A 20,057-nucleotide genomic window follows, 5' to 3' on the forward strand; every position below is an offset into this window, starting at 1 on the left:
AGTCTTTTTACACGCTTGCCACTGTGTTCACGACTAGACGTGGGTTTTTCATACAATCCAATCTACTTGTCAGCCAAAAAGGTGAAGATCAGGCTTGGTATTTTCATTATATAACTGGTTTTCTAGTTTAGATAACGCTGGTACGAAATATTTTGCCTTGGTTTACTTATCAGTAGGCCACGGGTTTGATTTTTATGGAAGGGAACAGTGTCTAGTCATTCGGGTTGGACAAAAAACGCTGCTGTCCGGACAGAACAGTGAACCGGTAAACCTGATTTCACTTGAATTGGGCCAGGGCTTGGATTTTATTTTAATTATCTGGATTATTATAGGAAATACGTCCACATAACAGCCATGTCTTGACAGCTTCTGATCCGAAAGCAAAACATTAATAATGTTAAACAAATTTGACATGGTTGCCTTCAACCTCTATCCTGTTCGGAAAAGAAGGGTGACTCGGGAACAGAATGTCCCAAAACTGAATATTGATAGGATTCGTCATCCTTTTATACCAGATGTGGAACAAAATCATTCAAAACCACAGCCTCTAACTGTGGGACGGAAGGTTATGGAATGCCGAGTATCGATTTTGTCCTCCAATGACTTCAATACTTCATAGTAAATTCGAAAGAGAATCTGTTAGAACATCGGTGTAGGACGCAGGGCCTGGCAAGGACAGGGCCTAGTGTTGTAGGACGCAGGGCCTGGCAAGGACAGGGTCTAGTGTTGTAGGACGCAGGGCCTGGCAAGGACAGTGTCTAGTGGTGTAGGCCGCAGGACCTGGCAAGGACAGGGTCTAGTGGTGTAGGACGCAGGGCCTGGTTATCTAGCTGTTTGGATGGGACAAAAAATCGAGATTCCGTGTACAAATAGGCAGACACGTAAAAGAACCCTTGACAGTTGAAATTCGAAATAAGAGTAGACTGTAGCCTCTTATACCACACTGTAAGGTGTAAACTGGTCTTCATTATTCCAGATATTAAACCCCATTTCTTTAAGCAGCAATCGAGTCACAAGATTTATGACAAATGGGGGGGGGGGTAACTCTAAACGGTAAGGTCATGCAACGCTGAATATGGATAGGATTCGTCCTCTGATGACCCCAGGGCGGTTGGATGGTCAAACACTTCCAGTTGCATGGTTTCGATACCCCACATGCACGTAAGTAAGGTTACCTCTCACTGATAAAGACCCATACTGGCAAACAAATTATTGATATGAAATTGGACCACATGTTAGTCCCGAAATGTCATGGTTTAAACCCTGTTTATCTTTCTTCCTCGTGCATAGGGGTACGGCCAGGGGGTGGGTGGGGCAAAATGACTTTTCGGGCAGACAAGTAAAGTAAACACAGAAATTATTATTAGGTGGCAAACAAAAGTGCCCGAACTCTAATAACACACTAATTTGACACCAAATAATTACACCTCTAACTGCATGCTGGCCACAAACGGTGCCATCTTTAGTTTATTTTATCGCTGATAGATGGCCCTGGGATAGCCTGGTACAGAATCAACATGTCAGCCCCCCAGTGGAAGGAGGCGAGTTTGACTTTCCGACTGGCAAAGTGCTATATCAGTTTAGTAAAATGTTTGTTCCAGAACATGTATTTTTCAAAGAATAAGAAATAAACGTGGCAACAATGCATACAGTAGTGACCCTATACATGCCATATATATGTTACCGGTATGCACCAAGATGCAAGCTCGAAACATATTCTTCCAGGGGGGTCACGGTGGCTTGGTTGGCAAGACGCTGACTCGCTAGCCTGGAGGCCGTGTGTTCAATCCATGCACTGGCATGGAAAGTTCATCCAGATTTTCCGGCGTGGTTCCCTCTTGTCAGTGATGCAGGATGGAGGGCCTGACAAGGAAAGCTGTGTCTAGTCGTTCGGATGGGACGAATAACCGATGTCTCGTGTATACATTGGCGTGCACGTAAAAGATCCCTTGACAGTTGGAATTCGATATAAGAGTAGGCCGTAAGATCAGTTTGCAGTTTGAATTCGATAAAAGAGTAGGCCGCTGTCCGGGCAAAATTTCCCTCATAGCACACTGTATTGTGTATGCTCGTCTTCATTAGGCCAGTTAGAAACAGAGCAGTAGGACGTTAAACCCCATTTCATTTCATGTCTTCCTCTGTTGCGAGGGACATCCAGCTGCTCTACTATGACTGTCATAAGCATAGAGATAAGATAGGTGGAGGCTACTGCTGGCCTGGTATATGCCTTGCTTGTGGGGCAGAGAAAATCCCTTTGTTGTAGTTTCTCCTCAAGTTCAGACAATCAGACATTAGTAATGTTAGTGCAATGTCTTCTGTTTGGATTGGCCAAACATCCGCACACTGCTAAAAGTTGACAAAATTGTTGATAAAATTCACAGCATGTCAATGTTACATCTGAGCACGACAAGTATTTTCCACTTTTGTCTTCTATTCCTTCCATTTTGTGCATAGTTGCATCAGATGTGTGTCCCTACCGCCACCCAGGGCTGCATGGTGGCATCAGTTGTGTGCCCCATTCACCACCCAGAGCTGCATGGTGACCCCCCCCCCCCCAACCTAAACTCCCAATTTAGGAACCATAATTGAAAAAAGTGTATTGGATATTTCTAATAATGTGAAAATACATGTCAGGTTGGAATTTGACATTTCTGGTAAAAGAACAAATTGCTCTATGCAAGAAAGGGTTAAAACTATAGCTTCTATTCACAACGTTGTCGGAAAAGGGGACGAGGAAAGTCACGCAACGCTGACCGACAGACAGGGTGACGACTATATACGCCTGGGCGGTCCCTGGGCCCTCGCCTCAAGTCCTAGAATGGTAGCCACCCCAATATAAAAATTGCTTCCGCCGGCCCTGTAGAACACAGATCCTATTTCTATTTATAGTTCAAATTTCTTTTATTAGTCTCCGAGACATTTTAAATAAACCACATTTTTTTTAAAATACACGTATTGTTTAGGAAACTTGATGCGAGGTTTGCACTGAATTATGAGGAGATATCACATTGTATGGCGTATACCCGTCTTCATTAGTCCATTTTGAGCAGAACGGGAGTTTAAAAATCCTATTTCATTTCATTTCCATCAATTTTAAAATGTCAACAATTTGACATTTGTGTTGATTGGTGAATCAATGAAAAATACCATATTAAAGCAATGGTTATATAAATATGTTTTTATTGTATTTTTTCTATGTCTGTAAAAATGTCTGTAATTTGATATTGTTGTTGATGTTGGTGAATAAAGCAACACTTGTCAATGGTCATATAAATATGTTTTTATTGTATTTTTATTTATTGTTTGTAAGATTTGTGTTTATTTTATGTTGATATAATTCCAACAATTATGCTGTTGTTTGACGGGAAGTAATCCAGGATACTGCTTAGTCAGTCAGCGTCTTACACACTTAACCACCGGGGCTACCATATTGCTTAAATTATATTTCTCAATTGAGAACGTTCAGAACCCATTGTTGTAAAACTATTTAAACATACATTATGCAAGAGCTAAATCGGATTATTGCAAGTCTTAATTTAGGCTTCAGATGTTATAAAAATTATAAATTAGATCTTTATTTAAACAACAAGCCCAAAATCAACTCTGTAGACCCACGGATGGCTCGGCTACAGCTCGGATTTAAATAGGATTTCACTAATTGATTAAATCAAATATGGGGCAACCTGATGAAAATACGTCAGTTAGATCGAGGCTAAATGATAGAGTGTACTTAGCGAGGCCGCTGTAGAGCGTTTCCGTATGCCATTGAAAACTTTACTTGATAATCGAGATATGTAGGTGGAGTTAACGCCTGTCAATCAAACGATCGGCCAAGGTGAAGACGCATTTCGCTACCATTTCTAGTCAAATATTACAACGATGATAACTATGTTCAGAATAAAGTAATTTGACTGAAATTTTCAATATATTCTTCTTTCATCATCTACTTTTGAACTGTTATAGCAAGAATGGCCAACTCTCTATAAAAATCTCCCATAATGTATCTTTAACCAACCAACTATTTAGTCAATAATCTCAAGCAATCTTTGCGATGTTATATTGTGTACCCAATCCACTGTTCACAAGCCTTTTGTCGGGCTATAACATGGAATCTACGGGCGTACAGACCCGATAGATGTTATAGTTGCAGTGCAGATATGAAATGCACGAAAAATTCCAGTTTACAGTGGCGGATCTTGGATCTTGGATCTTTCCGTGTACCCCCCCCCCCCAGCCCCTAAGAAAGATTGGAAAATTGGACTGCCCAAAACGCGTTTTTCGTTTTCCTGTTACTCCAGCACGTGAATACAGCAACTTCAATGTGGTCCAATATAGCCTAACTTAGGTGGCTGACCTGAATTCCTAACAGCTAAATGTTTAGTCCACGGGCCAAGGCCGGCCTCACCGAGAAATCAAGGGATGAATAAACTACTAGACTGCTAAATTTCAGAAGCCTCCTATGTTGCATTTTCAAAATCGGGTTAGGGTAGGCTCACTGCGCACACAAAAACTTCTAAGCTAGCTAGCTTTAATGACTCGAAGATCTTTATTTCACTAAATCCACAGAAGCAGAAATTATGAAAATGTCAAATTTCATTAACTACTATGTTGATTATCGAGTTAAAACATGTAGCAAATTTCACTCGGATTCGAGGCGAGGTTCATGGGTTCAATAAACACAGGGTGCGCCCACGCTGCATGAAAAATTACCCAAACCAGCCGCCATTTTGGATTTTGACTGCCATATTGGATCATCCGTTTGATCACAATGACTCCATTGACCAACAACGACATATAACACATGGGTTATTTTCATCAACAATGTTTATAAAGCCCAATTTCAGAATACAAATGAGTCCGTCATTGCTTGCCGCCATCTCTTGGTAACGACGGTGACTCAGTGAGTAAGACATTGGCTCATTAATCTGGACGTCCCGTGTTCAATCCCTGCGTTTGCCAAGAAAGTTCATTAGGATTTTCCTTCAAAAGTTATGCTCCTTTTCCGACAACCTTGTGAAAACAACATAGACTATAGCTTTTAATAGATCTTTTTGAAATTCGGTGTGGGTTTAACATCCACTCGACACAAACCATTTCGGGACTAACATGTGGTTCAATTTATATCAATAACTCATTTGTGCTGATAATAGATCTTTATCAGTGGGAGGAAGTGGGAGACCCGGAGAAAACCCACGACATTGAACAGGTGGGGAATCGAAACCCTGCCTCTTTCCGCGTTTGACCATCCAACCATCCAGGGGTCATCAGAGAACGAAACCTATCCATATTCAGCATTGTCCGACCTTACCTTTTAGAGTTATTCCGCCTTTGTCATAAATCTTGCTAACATGGCAGCTGTTGAAAGAAATGGGGTTTAATGTCCTACTTATCTGCAGCCTACTCTTATTTCAAATTCCAACTGTCAAGGGTTATTTTATATATACTGAAGTCCAAAAGAAAGTATACACACTAAAAATATGACTAAGTTTTGTTTAAATCAAAAAAATGTGATAAAACTACACTGAACATGTCTGGTGCTTCCAAACTCAATATTTCTAAGCAAATAAAAGGCAAAACAAATGAACATTGTACCCAAATACCGCATACAATGGAAAAACGACTTTGTTTGAAACAGGACGAAATGAACAGTGTATACTTTCTATTGGACTTCAGTATAGTAATAGATTATAGCAGAGGCGCTAGCCTCAGACCTGAAAATAAAATTGAAAATCTCCAAATATAAAACTGAAAGAATACATTGAATTCGGGGAGAAAATTGATATGGACACCTTGTGGTCGAAGGAAAGGGCCCTTGAATCGCCCGGATAAATTCAAGCAAAGCACTTCGCAACAGCGTTAGGTAAACCAATTAAAATACCAAGCCCGACCTTCACCTGTCCGGCTGACAAGTAGTTTGGATGGTATGAAAAACAGAGGTCTAGTCGTGAACACAGTGGCAAGATGTAAAAAGACTGCTGACATTCATTTAACAAAAAAACATATTGTAATGTTTATTTCTATGGTTTTATGGACAATGTGAGGTAGGAGAATTTTACCCAGACAGTGGCCTTTCCACGAACCCCCTTCCTCGATTTCCGCTGTTTTCTTTACGTGCACACCAATATGTATATATATGGATGTCGGTTTATTCATTATATGTAAATGATTTAAAAACAATATGACATTTTTTTATTTACTGATAAATAATATTTATTATTTGTGCGTTGAGTGTAAGAATTATAAAAATGTTTTGAAAACATATAGACAGGAGCTTGAATCACGTCCCCTATAGGCCCACCAGAGGCAACAAGAACTGATATAGCGAGAACCGTCAGCTCTTTATCTAAATCTTATATTGTAAGGTTATCGACACCCTGTCCGTATCGATGTCTACTATAAAATAAATGTGGGGATGGGAGGGGAGGATCGCCAAATAGCTGGACTAATAATACGTTCAATATGCCCGTTCCTTTATTTCAAGGTTATGTCATGACATGAATAACAATAAAATACAGTTAGTGAATCATTCTATAATATATTAAATATGGGTGTCCGGCGTGATGGGAGATAACGTTCACAAACCCTTAACGTCCTTGACGTCGCACATTGGTTAACCCGGTGATAATGGCTGCATGCTCTGCCGATTAATGATGACATTTCACGGGCTGAGGATTAACTGGTTCTATGTCCACTTTTCACTAAAAATGAGATATTTGCATAAAAACTATCTTTGAATCAACAGGTGCTATGTACTGTGAGCAAGATTTAATTCAGAGGTGCCCTCTAGTTTAAATTGCCAAAAACACATAGGCTTTTGTTTAAATTTCAATCCATTCCCCCTCACAAAGTTCTATGTCCACTTTCACCAATATAATTCCTGGGTCTGGTGTCATGTGGTCTTTTGACAAAAAAGAGACACCAGCATGACTGTATTTCTAGAGCAGAAAACTCGCCGTAAGGCCCTCAGAATATTGTCCCAGAATGAAATTCTTAATCTGTTAGAAAGGTATTGATTGTTAGGCAATTTAAGACAGCTTAGGCCTAATGATTTGTTGAAACCCTATTTTTATTTTGAATGATCGTACACAGTAGTTCAGTGCATAATGATGGAAATGGAACTAGTTGACATCAAGGCCCAAGGGATCTTTTACGTATATGCCAGTCACGGGACCTCGGTTTTTCGTCCCATCCGAACGACTGGACAGCCGCTTCCTCCAGGGTAGCGAGCCAGCGCCTTACCCACTTGGCCACCGTGGCTCCCTACCATCATAGGCTTACAGTGTAATATATTTATGATCTTTATCAAATGTAGGGGAGAGCGGGGCACATTGAACCAGTTTTTTCACATACATGGTTGTCCTTCCATATCAAATGTTTTTATTAGAATATCTCTTTACTTTATTGTATTGTTTGAAGACATATCATAGTTGCTATTGTATATCACATTTTAATCCACTTGACTGTAATTGTTCAATGTACCCCGCTGTACAAAATAGTGGGGGAGGTTTAACCACATAGTGGGGCACATTGAACAGTGATAATAAAAATTCCATGTTAAACATAGATCTGAATTTGGATAACAAACCTAGTAACTTGTTTCGTAGTGATCTAATGAATCTGCAAACAATCAGTGTTTATTTAAGAACAAATATCCAGATTTGACATCCGTGCAACGATCGAAACAAGCAGGTGTCCGGATTCCCTAGGCTCCTACAAATCGCCGTAAATGGCAGTTTGGTGGGATAGTGGGATCCCAGTCAACTTTTGCAGTGAATCAAACCAACATTTGTCCAATATTCTGTCTAAATTTGGACAGCCTGATTTGCTGACAAGCGACTCTTAGTCAGGAAGACCCATTGCACCCCTGTATGCCACAGCCAAGTTTCGAACGATGCTCCCATGAAGTTTTAATTCCTTTTATATGACAGGCCTACAGAGTTGGATCAATTGATATCCTACTATTGTTTTTATTTTCAAAGATATTACAAATTATCAAATGATATATAAACTATAATGCACTGGGGTACATTGAATCATGGTTCAAAGTACTCCATTGACAGTGGTTCAATGCAATCTGCCACATCACAGTTTCATGATCAAAATTTAAAAAAAATTCAATATGCCCTCTATGGATCAACCCCCTGTTTATCTGGATTGTAGATTAGACATATATATAATGAACTGATTTTAAGTACAGGAATTGCCTAGGCTAAACAATTAACATGTATGGAAAATGATAAGTGGAAGTAGTGCATTTTCAATTTTAAGAGCTCTTTTTAAAAAAAATTATTGCCTAAAAAATAATTGACATCATGTTGCTACTGCCTATTGACGGGGAAATAGGCCTAAGAAGTTATCTCACTTCTGTGTAGTCTTGGGTTGCCTAGTATTATTTATAAAGGAAATATCCATGGTGGTTCAATGTAACCATATGTTCAATGAACCCCGGTCTCCCCTACATCTACTCCGTGTTTAACAGATACATTACAACTTCATACAACCCTTTAATACTAATAATAGCAGCTATAAATATAGGTGTCTGTTGATCATCATTCACCTTGTTGACATCTACACCAGCATCAACTAATGTAACTACACATTGTAATAACAAATCACGTCTACCTGGTTTGTCATCATTATCATAGTAATCTAAAAGTTTATATATCAGGTTGTCCTTATAGCTATCAACACCATGTACATCTACTCCATGTTTTAACAGATATATCACAACTTCATACAACCCTCGTTCAGCAGCTATCAATATAGATGTATCTTTATCATCATTCACCTGGTTGACATCTACACCAGCATCCAGGGGTGTAGCCACGCTGGGTGGCGCCTGGCGCTTGCGTCCGTCAGTATTTTTTGTCGCCTGCAGCACAAAGAAAAAATCGAAGAAAGCCGCCCAGTCGTATTTAAACCCCTTCGCCCTTCTCTGTACACAAACTTGCGCTCTAAATTTACCACGGCAATTAAACGGCAAAGCCATGGTAAAAGCCGACGTACGCAAACCATGTCTGTCACGGCATAATTTATTTTTGTGTGCCATAGTAGACCCGATCATCCCAAATTAGTTTAAAGAAAGAAGTATTGGTATTTTGTTTATTTATATTTAGAAGTTGTGTAGGTCTATTCATTTCACAATTCTACGGTCTTTTAAATTTTTATATTTGCCGTAAATAGGTCACCCAACATAATGTATATCAACAACTCCGTCTTCTAACAGACAAACCATAACTTTATAAAACCCGTATTCAGCAGCTATAGGTAAAGCTTGCATCTTATCTTGTAATGATAATATTTCTACGACTTCCTGTATATTTCCATCCTTTTCAGCTTGACGTAGTTTAAACCGCAACCTAAAATATATTAAAGATGTTGTTTTAGTTTTAAAGATGATATAAATACAATAACAATGTAAAAATTCGCCGTATTCTGTCTTATTAATCAAGAATTAATCAATACATCTATATTATAAAACAATTCTTATATTTAAAATATGTAATTGTCTAAATATACATGAAATATTTATACCGTTTAGTTAGAGTGTTATTAGAATCTGTCTACCAGAGATGATTTAACGAACTCTTGAATAGCCTAGATGTCGACATTAAATTCACTGTTGAATCTAGTAAAGTAAAACTAAACTTTCTCGATGTCACGGTGAATCTTTTACCGAATGGTCAAATTAAAATGATATGTATTATAAACCGACAGACACACATCAGTATCTCAATTTTAATTCATGCCATCTTTCTCATAATAATAGTAATATTCCGTATAATTTAGCCAGACGTGTGTGCACCATAGTTTCACAATCGGATATCAAATAGATGCGCCTTAATGAGCTTAAAGGTTTTCTAAAAAAGCAACACTACCCGGCAAAACTAGTAGATGATGTCATTCGAAAAGCTTTAAGTTTAGATCAGAGCAAATTAAGGTGTCCAAAAACCCATCACAAGGAGATGGTAAATCTATAATTAATAATAATCTCCATATTCTTAAAAATAGCCCGATTATGGATGATGTAATAAATAAGACAAAAATAATAAATAGTTTAAAGCAGCTTGGCTAAATTACTAATCTCATCAAAATTCGAATCAACTAAAATCATACCCACAGTTAACAAGTGTAATGAATCCAAATGTAAAACGTGTTCAATCATAATTGAAGGTTCATCCATAAATATCACGGACAATTTTACATTTCATGTAAAACAACCAATGACTTGTAAATCTGTTATAATTTTCCGGGCTGTAAGGGTAGATATATCGGAAAGACCATAAATATGCTTAGATTAAGAATGAACCTCCATCGACAACATATTCTTAATCCGCTATACAGGATAATACACCTGAGCCGACCCCTCGATGTTTGTGGCAAATGCAATTTTAATGTCTTTCCGTTATATCAATTAAACAGCAAAAACAACTATCTATTAGAAGCAAAGGAATCATATTTTATTAAAAAATTCAAAATATTCCTTAATTCAAGGTGTTGCTTTTTGTTATATTAACATTGTAGTTGTGTAAATTATAAATGTTTAATTAATAATTTACTATATATTGATTATTTGTATAAATTCCCCCCCCCCCCCCACGTGCAGTTGGTAATAAACACTAAACACTATCTTGTAACAGTAACGGTAAAATAATGGTAATAATAATTATAAACACTACCTTGTAACAGTGAGATTGTAAAATAGTTACTTGTTTCCAAGAATTACACAAGTATAGTTTCTGAGAAGCCAGTATTCCTCGCTATCTGCTGTTTAAAGTTATAACAGTTATATCATACATATGACCTATATCACTTCGTTCACAGTCATTATTTACATTATAAAAGAGATATTTTCAGTATACGCAGCTATTGTCAAGTTGTTGTGCAATACACATGCGTATGTACAAATGAAATGAAATGAAATGGGGCTTAACGTCCTCAGTTCTCCGTTTGTGCTAATGAAAACGGACATACGCCATGTAGCTTGCTATGAGGGACATTTTGCCAAGACAGCGGCTCTATGGCCTACGCTTATCTCGAAGTAAAACTGTCAAGGGTTCTTTTACGTGCATGCCTATGTGTACAAGGGATTTCGGTCTTTCGTCCCATCCAAACGACTATACGTTGTTGCGTGCAAGGTCACCCGCCCTACAAGACAGACAAAGCAGAATCACGCCGGAAAATCTCGATGAACGTTCTCGGCCAAAGCAGGGATCGAACACGGGACCTCTAGGTTAGCGAGGCAACGTCCAACGCACTGAGCCACCATGGCTCTGTATCAGCCTTACGGGTTAGCGTATAGTATTGACAAGTCCCTTAATTACTTAAGAATGAATGGAGAAAGAGAGAGAAAAAGGGTTTAACGTCCACAAATTAGGTCATTTAGGGACTAGCATATGGTTCGAATTTTTTTCAATAATTCGCTTGTGCGTAGGGGTCTTTAACAGTGGGAGGAAACCCACGAGGTTTAAGAGTTTAAACAATATTTTATTTCTTAGTGAGTGACAGCTATATTTAACATACATGGATACAATAACAAGCATTGCTGCTTATGTAAAATCGCTTCCGTAAATAATGATCATTGAGAAGATAGACGACTGGATATGTTTGATTTACAAATTTTACAGGGTGCAGAAGGTGAAGGTAAAGATCCCTTGGAATGAACATACAATACACATACAAGTAGATTATAACGGTAGATATTCAATAAGACGATGTCGATGCCAAGGCCCAAAATTAGTTAGCCAAGTTTTATGAGTTCGCCTGCTTTCTGAGGGAGGAAAGGTTTGGTAATGATCTAGGCAGTTTTAAAGCGTTTCGTTAGTTTGATAAAGTCATGTACGATTTCAACGATGAAGGAATTGTCCTCAAAAGAAACAGCCGTGTTTCCAGAAAGTATCGTTTGTATATTTTTATGTTCAAAATCTTGTTATATTTCGCTAAGAGTTGTATAGTGGACAGTGTAAGAAATAATGTTCACAGTCTTCGACACCTTGACCACATAAACAAGAGGGATTTTCCGATATATGTATCAAACACTTGTGAAGGTTTAAATCGCTCTTTGAGTTTCGAAGTTTACAATGGATTATCTGTAAATGCCATTCGCCAATATAGTGGTGGGCATTAGTTTCGATTAAATGCATGCTTGATTTTAATTTAGTTTTGAATTCAGAAATAGTTTTTGAATTTTTTATTGGAAGACTTAGATCATTCCACTGTTTAACAGAAGATGGAAAGAAAGAATTCTGGTAAAGTAATGTTCAACAGTTTATTTGCTTAATTATTTGGTTTGAGTTTCGAAGACGGTTGGGATGGTCAGCGGATAAAAGAGGTGGAACTATATCGGTTAGATATGTAGGGACTAGTCCATTAAAAATTTTGTAGAAAAGTATCATTTTATGTTGATAGCGTCTTAATTGAAGCTGACAGATTCCAGTTTCCGTATAAAGTATGTTATGAGAGGTACCACATGGAAGACCCGTTATAGTACGCAATGCGTCGAGTTGAAGTTTTTCAAGTTGGGTAGATTTATCTTTAGAACAATTATTCCATACACAATCTGCATAATCGAAAATTGGAAGAATGAATGATTTATATATAGTTTCTAGCGTTTTTCGTTTTAGACAGTATTATATCATTCGATTTAAGTGTCGGTAGTTTATATTCAGAATTCCCCTATTAAAAGACACGTTTCTGTTTTTTTATCAAAGACCACCATTTTGATTCATTAAAATTATTTTCGTTTATTAATTTGTTAGGCTTGGACAGGCGAACCTACTCCTTGTCACATACAGCCGGGGAATCGAACCACACCAGTTCAGTCATTGACAAACCTTATGATAAAACGCGTTCGCCCTAACCATCCGGCCATCCAATCCCCCAAGAATGAATGGAGTTTAACGTTCCACCTGTCAGCACTGGTTCGTGTTAACTTTGAAGTTCCTGACTAATGAATATAGTTTGTCTATTTATGACTTTCACCCGCTCCCCCGTTTTGAATCTTATGTTTTGTCTTTGATCTCGGATCGACGAAGAACGTTTGAATTGATACATTTATTTGCTGCCAGGATTTGGGTGAGTATTCATAAATTTGAGTTGGACTGATCCGGAAGTAAACAAACGTGAATTAGGAATATTGCGTACTAAAATGACGTCACAGTCTATAGATTTCTTTGAACGGGGCTAGATTAGATCGAAAAGGTCAAACCCGTCAATGGTGAGAGAGTGAAATCGTCATCTAAGGACTAACGTATGGTTCAATGTTATCTCAATAACTCGCTTGCGCGTACCCGTGGGGGCAATTGGAGGACCCGGGATAACCCATGAGATTGGACAGGCGAACCTTCTCTTTTTCATGTACAAGCAGCGAATCGAAACCACGCCACTCAATGACAGACCTTATGATACAACGCTTTAAACAATTCGGCCACCCAACACACATCAGTCTTAGCCTGTCAATACGATTCGAGTTGTCTCCCTTGACCAACACGGCGTCCTACGTTAAATATTACAACTTCGATGCTACCAATACAAAATATGTCCCAGGGTAGCACCAGGGTGTTGGTAGCACTTTTAACCAGTCTAACAGAAGTATGAATTGTATTGGATAGGGTGTTATTTTTTATTTTTGAAAAGGGTCTTGGGTAAACAATTTTAAGTTATATGTAAATATTTTGGATGATGGACAATCTTTTTTTTTTAAATTTATTTTATTTATCAAAAGGCATAGAAATATTAAAACAAATAATAAGTATTATAAAGTATAACTATATTATCCTACTAATAAATTTCACAAGGATTTTATCATCAATAATTTCTATATATGGATTTAATTGATATAAAAGTTGAAACTTGGGTAATAATCCATGATGTTTCATATAAATATAAACATTATTCATATGATCTGTTAAAACTGATTTAAATACTGCACGTATTTCTAACTTGTGATTTTGCTTTAAGAAATACAACCTTGTCTTTAGAACAGCCAATCTAGCAGCCGAGAATAAAAATACTAAAAATAAATTATCAGCTTACTTTCGGACGGGATATCCAAACATGAACCAAACCACATAATCATCTCTGCTAAACTCTTTGCTCTAAAAATTCACCTAAATCATGTCATATATGACCTCGTGTAATGCATCCCTCGAATTTTGTATAACACCCAACCCAAACAATCAAGATGCGAGATTCATCGAAGCTATTCCCAACTATTCAGAGGAGGTTACTCTTGTGTTCCTCTAGTAAGTAACGACTAAGACTAATAATATGTTCAATATGCCCGTTCCTTTATTTCAAGGTTATGTCATGACATGAATAACAATAAAATACAGTTAGTGAATCATTCTATAATAATATGGGTGTCCGGCGTGGTGGGAGATAACGTTCACAACACAAACCCTTAACGTCCTTGACGTCGCACATTGGTTAACCCGGTGATAATGGAGGCATATTCTGCAGACTTACTTATGGTGACATTTGTAACATTAACATGTACGACCAAGTTCCATCAAGGCCACTATTCTCACCTTTCTAATTAGTTAATAGGTTGTGATTATACGGTAATTGTTATAAAGTATCGGTTTTATCTCTTGGTTAGCTTTGGATATAACGAACCGTTATCTGCTCTTCCGACATTCTAGCACCCTTTATATAGGAAAATTAGACCGTCACGTGACGTTATCAACCAATGAATAATTGTCCCTTTTCTGAATGTCGCCACTTCTTTGAAAAATAGCCTACTTAAATATTAAAACGAACTTGTCCGTTTTACTTAAATTTGACCAGGAATAATTTGAGATGTACAACAAAAAGATTGATTATAAACAGACAAAATGGACAATAACTATTGAACCGAGTAATTTGATCAAATGTGATCATACCATGTTTAATTATTCAAAACGTAATAGGTAACAATATAATCCAGTTGAACTACGTCAACCCTGGTTATAAAACATAATTATTATAACAACCAAGATAAAATACTAGTGTTGACAATGATCATTAAACAAATAGAAATATATGTAACAATCTGACACAAGATGGACGTCTACGTTGTGACATATAAATATGTTCGTAACTAAGGACCATTTTAATGCAAGATTGAACATTTTGGAAAAGAAGTATGCAATGATATAATTTATAATAAGTGTACATTGAACAATAATAGCCCTATATAAAAGACCGAATTCTATATATTACAATATGATACATCTTTAAGAAAGTAAAATTAATGTTAGAAAATCTCCCGAGTCAGATTAAAAACAGAGTAATCAGAAGATTTTACCTAAGATTACAGGTGGCCTTGACTTTTGATCATATCCCATTTATATCATCTGTAAAGGATTCTGAGTATTGACCAATTTTTAATTCATCATATCTTTGTATATACTCAACAGAATATTTTTATACTGACACGCCTTCCAGAGATTCAATTTTTACAATATTTCAAATATTAGAGACATTGAATACAATGTAAATAAATATTTTTGTAAGTAAATTGTAAATTTGAAGCTGAGATTGTAGAATATACATATTTGGTATTTTTCTCAACAAAAGTAGACGTATATTTTAAATTATTTCAAGAAATCTACAACTTCTTCTAGTTCTCTTTGTGCCCATCAATTCTCCATTACTTCAACTGACACTTTCCATTTTACATGATAAATTCGTTTATCACAGGAAGGACATTTTTTACCTCCTGAAAAAAAACCCCAAACATAATCTTATATTATGTGTTACTTTTTATTTTAAATGTAGATTAAGTGATATAACATGAAATGGGGTTTAACGTCCTACTTTTCTGCAGGACTAATGAAGATCGACATACGTCATACAGTGTACTATGAGGGAAAGTTTACTCAGACAGCGACATTCCCATCTAGTCTTCCACGACATTCCAACTGTCTGTCAAGGGTTCTATTAAGTGCACGACAATGTGTACAATATGGAGCCTTGCATTTCTGACTCGTCCAAATAAGAGAATAAACTTTTTATCTTCGGTCAACTATCTAAAGTGAGATCCGTGGTTTGAATATTGAACAAATTTAAAACAAAACAAAACAAATAGAAGACACAAGTAACACTTAATAAACATATCAGAACATCAAGTCAAAAATTAAAATCACAAAATTATTAACATTTAAAATATTGGCCATCCGCACTCCTTATCCTTAAGATGGTAAGTATAATATAAACATGATATTATGGAATAAAAATGGATTATCCCTGGCACATTCTATTATAATCTTGGTTTATTTTGACCAAATGAGATCAAAATGGTCACTTTCTACTCAGTTAAAGAAATTTGTCGATGAGTGAAGCCGATCCCTAATTTTTCTGGATCCCAAAACTACCTCATTTTGATGGTCACGCAAGTCACAAAAGTGAGTATATTTCTTTTATAGCACCCTTTTAAAATAACTTTATTATTTGACAAATATTAATGATAAATAAGCATAAAAAACTGAATATCTGAATGAATTTTTGTAATGCTATCAATTTTTTCTAGCGCAAAATAAACTACTTAAAGTCATGTCACGCGAGTCACATGTCACACGAGTCACGCTATATTGTTCTACTTTTAACTTTATTTTTAGCGACTTTAGGGCAGTAATTCAGTTTGCTACACTGCTTGTAGCCTAACATGTTTCCATTCTAAAACTAATTTGTTGTTTTCTTTCCAGGATGTCACTGGTTGCTGAATCTTTTTCGGGTAAACGGTCCGATATAAAATATATTTCTATGGCTCAAGTTTTGGATGTTGATGGTCAAGATGTTCTTTTGCGATACCTTCAAAGAGTTGGGGATAATCTATATACCTAGCCTTCAGATCCAGAGGAGTCCTGGCTAAATAAAGAATTTATAATTTTGATTGAAATATTTTTGAGCAAATTATTTCTTGTTTGTTTTGACAATGAAAGACAATAAAAAAATTAGTTGATTATATTGAAACATTAGTGTTTTTTTCTACCTGTCACGCGAGTCACATTTTTATGTCACGCAAGTCACATATAAAATCTCAGTTCATCACAAAACTCAACAATAAAACACCACATTGTAACAAAATGATGCTATGGCTCAACAATTTAGCTTCATATACATATAAGTCATATTCCTATATTCTATTTACTTTTCTACTAAATGGGGGGGGGGGGGTCAGTATCATTGCCCATGAATGCGCTGCAAATGCATGTCACACGAGTCACAACTCAATATGATCACATTGCACAAAATTTTGCCCAAGAAAGTAATATTTAAAGTGTTTCTCATGTAACAGAACACAAAAACTTTACTTGGGAGTAGTTTTTATAGAAACCGATTATTAGGTTTCATGATATTCATATTTAAAAATTTGTGTTGCGTAGAAATGTCACGCGAGTCACCGTGGAATGGCTGATATCATTTAAGCAGGTGTAAAGTTTTAGTTTTCTTCACGCATTGAGGTCGCCATGACTCCCAGCAGTATTATAAATATTTACCTATAAATGGAGGTGTTTTCATGAACGTATCTAAACAACCATTATGAAACAGATGACCACAATAAACTCTTTGTCTATTTGATTTTTACAACCTTTCAGTTGATTCTGAAATAAAATATTTTTCACACATTATCTAATTTTTATACCTTAAAGTCTTGATGCATCGTTTTTCATACATGACCATATTGTCTACAGCTTAATTCATGATAAAATCTACCGGTATTCAAATTGATTATTTAACATTTAATTTATTTAAGAAAATAAAATCAGAATATCAACAGTGATAAAATCTCCTGGCTTCAATTCAATCTGATTAAAAGAGGTCAATCGAAATATTTCAGACTCTGTCCATTCATCTGTTTCACTTGGGTTTGTTTCTGGAGAATATCTCTTAAACCGATCAAGATATCTTTATGATACTTTGTACACACATCAACCTATTGTAGTAGTTCTGCCTCTTGATAATTAAAAATTTCATGGATTTAATAGTTTTTGTGTTTCCATGGAAACAAATTATACTTTTTGGTGTACAAGTTTGCAGCATTATATCTATAACTAGTTTATAAAGGGCTGCATCCTAGATTAAACCATTATTAATATTATACAGTTTTGTCAAGTTAGTTAAGTTAGGGAATTAATACGCTTTGGTTATTAGACAAAATATAAAAAACATTACCTCAGGATCTTCAGCTACACAGTGGACAGTTTTCTAGTGGATATCTCTTGACACAATCACGTATCAAATAATCACAACCAACTTTTAATGACGGTTTATGTTCGAATACAGCAGCTCTGAAAAACATAAACAAAACATAGGTTTTCTTTTATAGATAATGGAGAGAACATTTACAAGACGCTAAAAACTTATCTAGGTATTGTTTATACAATTTATAACATTATTCCAATTTTTTAGATATATTTTGTAGTTTTTTTACACATAACAACTATCAATGTAACTGTATTTATTGTATTTTAAGGTTAAATTATTAGAAATACTATTTTTTCACAGTAAATTGACTAACAGGTAAGTTCTCCAATTTGTCAACTGGACTGTCAAGTCTGACTGAGACTGAACTAAGTTGTTTTATTGTAATGATACACAAACTTTAATTAAATCTTATTTCACCATTCCTACTTTTATCATCCAGAAAGGATAACTCTATTTTGAATTATCTCCCCTTATACCACAATTTAAAACTTGTCTGCCTTAATCACATCGCTAAAAACAAATTCTAAATAAAATTGTAAATGACTAATCTATGTCAAGATAGACAGTATCAACTTGCATGTGATTACTGGTAAACAACAACAAATATAAACAAAGAAATCTGGAGAGATATATTCTAGAAATAAAATAAGCTTTAATCATTTAATGTCCTATTTTTCTGCACACCATATTCTGGATATGTTCATAAAATTATGAAGTTTAATTTAACATTTTAAAAAAAAACTTGTGATATTTAAAACCTATCCTGGTACTAAATATAACTTGAGAGTTATCACCCTTACCTGACGGCCTTCAATCTTCACAGATCTTCTCCAGTTTATCACTCAGTAAATTTCTGTTCTACAAGTATAGTCGACAGGAAACTATATATTAGCTATTAACTGAAATACAAAACGTTATACAAGAGCATCACTAACGCTGCAATATACGTCCACATTCCAGCTTTGATTGATATGGTACTTTTTAAAATGAAGAGAATGAAATATGAAATGGCTGTAATATGATCAGAGGCAAAGAAGGCTAGGCGTCGGGTTTGTTTTGCCAAATTTACAGACAAAATACTAACAATAAAGTGGGTGTGACACGGCCCCAGGAGGTCGGGGCAAGTATCAAAATAAATAGTTGCTGTCTTTATGGTATAAGGAATAAATATGCACATTTCAAGATGATCCATTCAGAATTGCAGCCTGTAGACGATAAATACAAAAACTGGGCGTGGCTCTGCCCATGGGGGTTGGATATGGAAACAATATAAATAGAAACCATCCTGTTATTGAAATGGCAACATCAATAGTTGCCTTCCTAAGGGTCTAAGGAATAAATACACCAAGTTCCAAGATAATCCATTCAGAATTGTGGCCTTTGTACGTTAAAGGCAACTAGAAATGGGCGTGGCTCTGCCCCTGGGGGTCGGGCATGCACCAAAAACAATAGGGATCTTCCTTGGGGTATAAGGAATAAGTATACCAAGTTTGAAGAAAATCCAGTAAGAATTGCGCCCTGTAGGCGACACAAAGACACACGAAAAGAAAATGGGCGTGGCTCTGCCCCTGGGGGTTGGGCATGCACCCCAAACGATAGGGATGTTCCTTAGGGTACAAAGAATGTGTATGCAAAGTTTCAAGATTATTAGTTAAGAAATGTGGCCTGTAGACGACAAACAAACAAATACTAGAAATGGGCGTGGCTCTGCCCCGGGGGGTCGGGCATGCACCAAAAACAATAGGGATCTTCCTTGGGGTATAAGGAATAAGTATACCAAGTTTGAAGAAAATCCATGAAGAATTGCGCCCTGTAGGCGAACCACAGACACACACACACACACACACACACACACACACATACATACA

General features: G+C 36.4%; 1 protein-coding gene across 1 annotated transcript in view; it reads left to right on the forward strand.

The window, feature by feature from the left end:
- Positions 1-20,057, forward strand: part of LOC126811610 (ankyrin repeat domain-containing protein 1) — a 207,289-nt gene that overhangs the window by 55,388 nt on the left and 131,844 nt on the right. The window lies entirely within an intron of this gene.

The sequence above is a fragment of the Patella vulgata genome, chromosome 2 (genome assembly GCF_932274485.2).
Source record: "Patella vulgata chromosome 2, xgPatVulg1.2, whole genome shotgun sequence".
Classification (NCBI taxonomy): Eukaryota; Metazoa; Mollusca; class Gastropoda; family Patellidae; genus Patella; species Patella vulgata.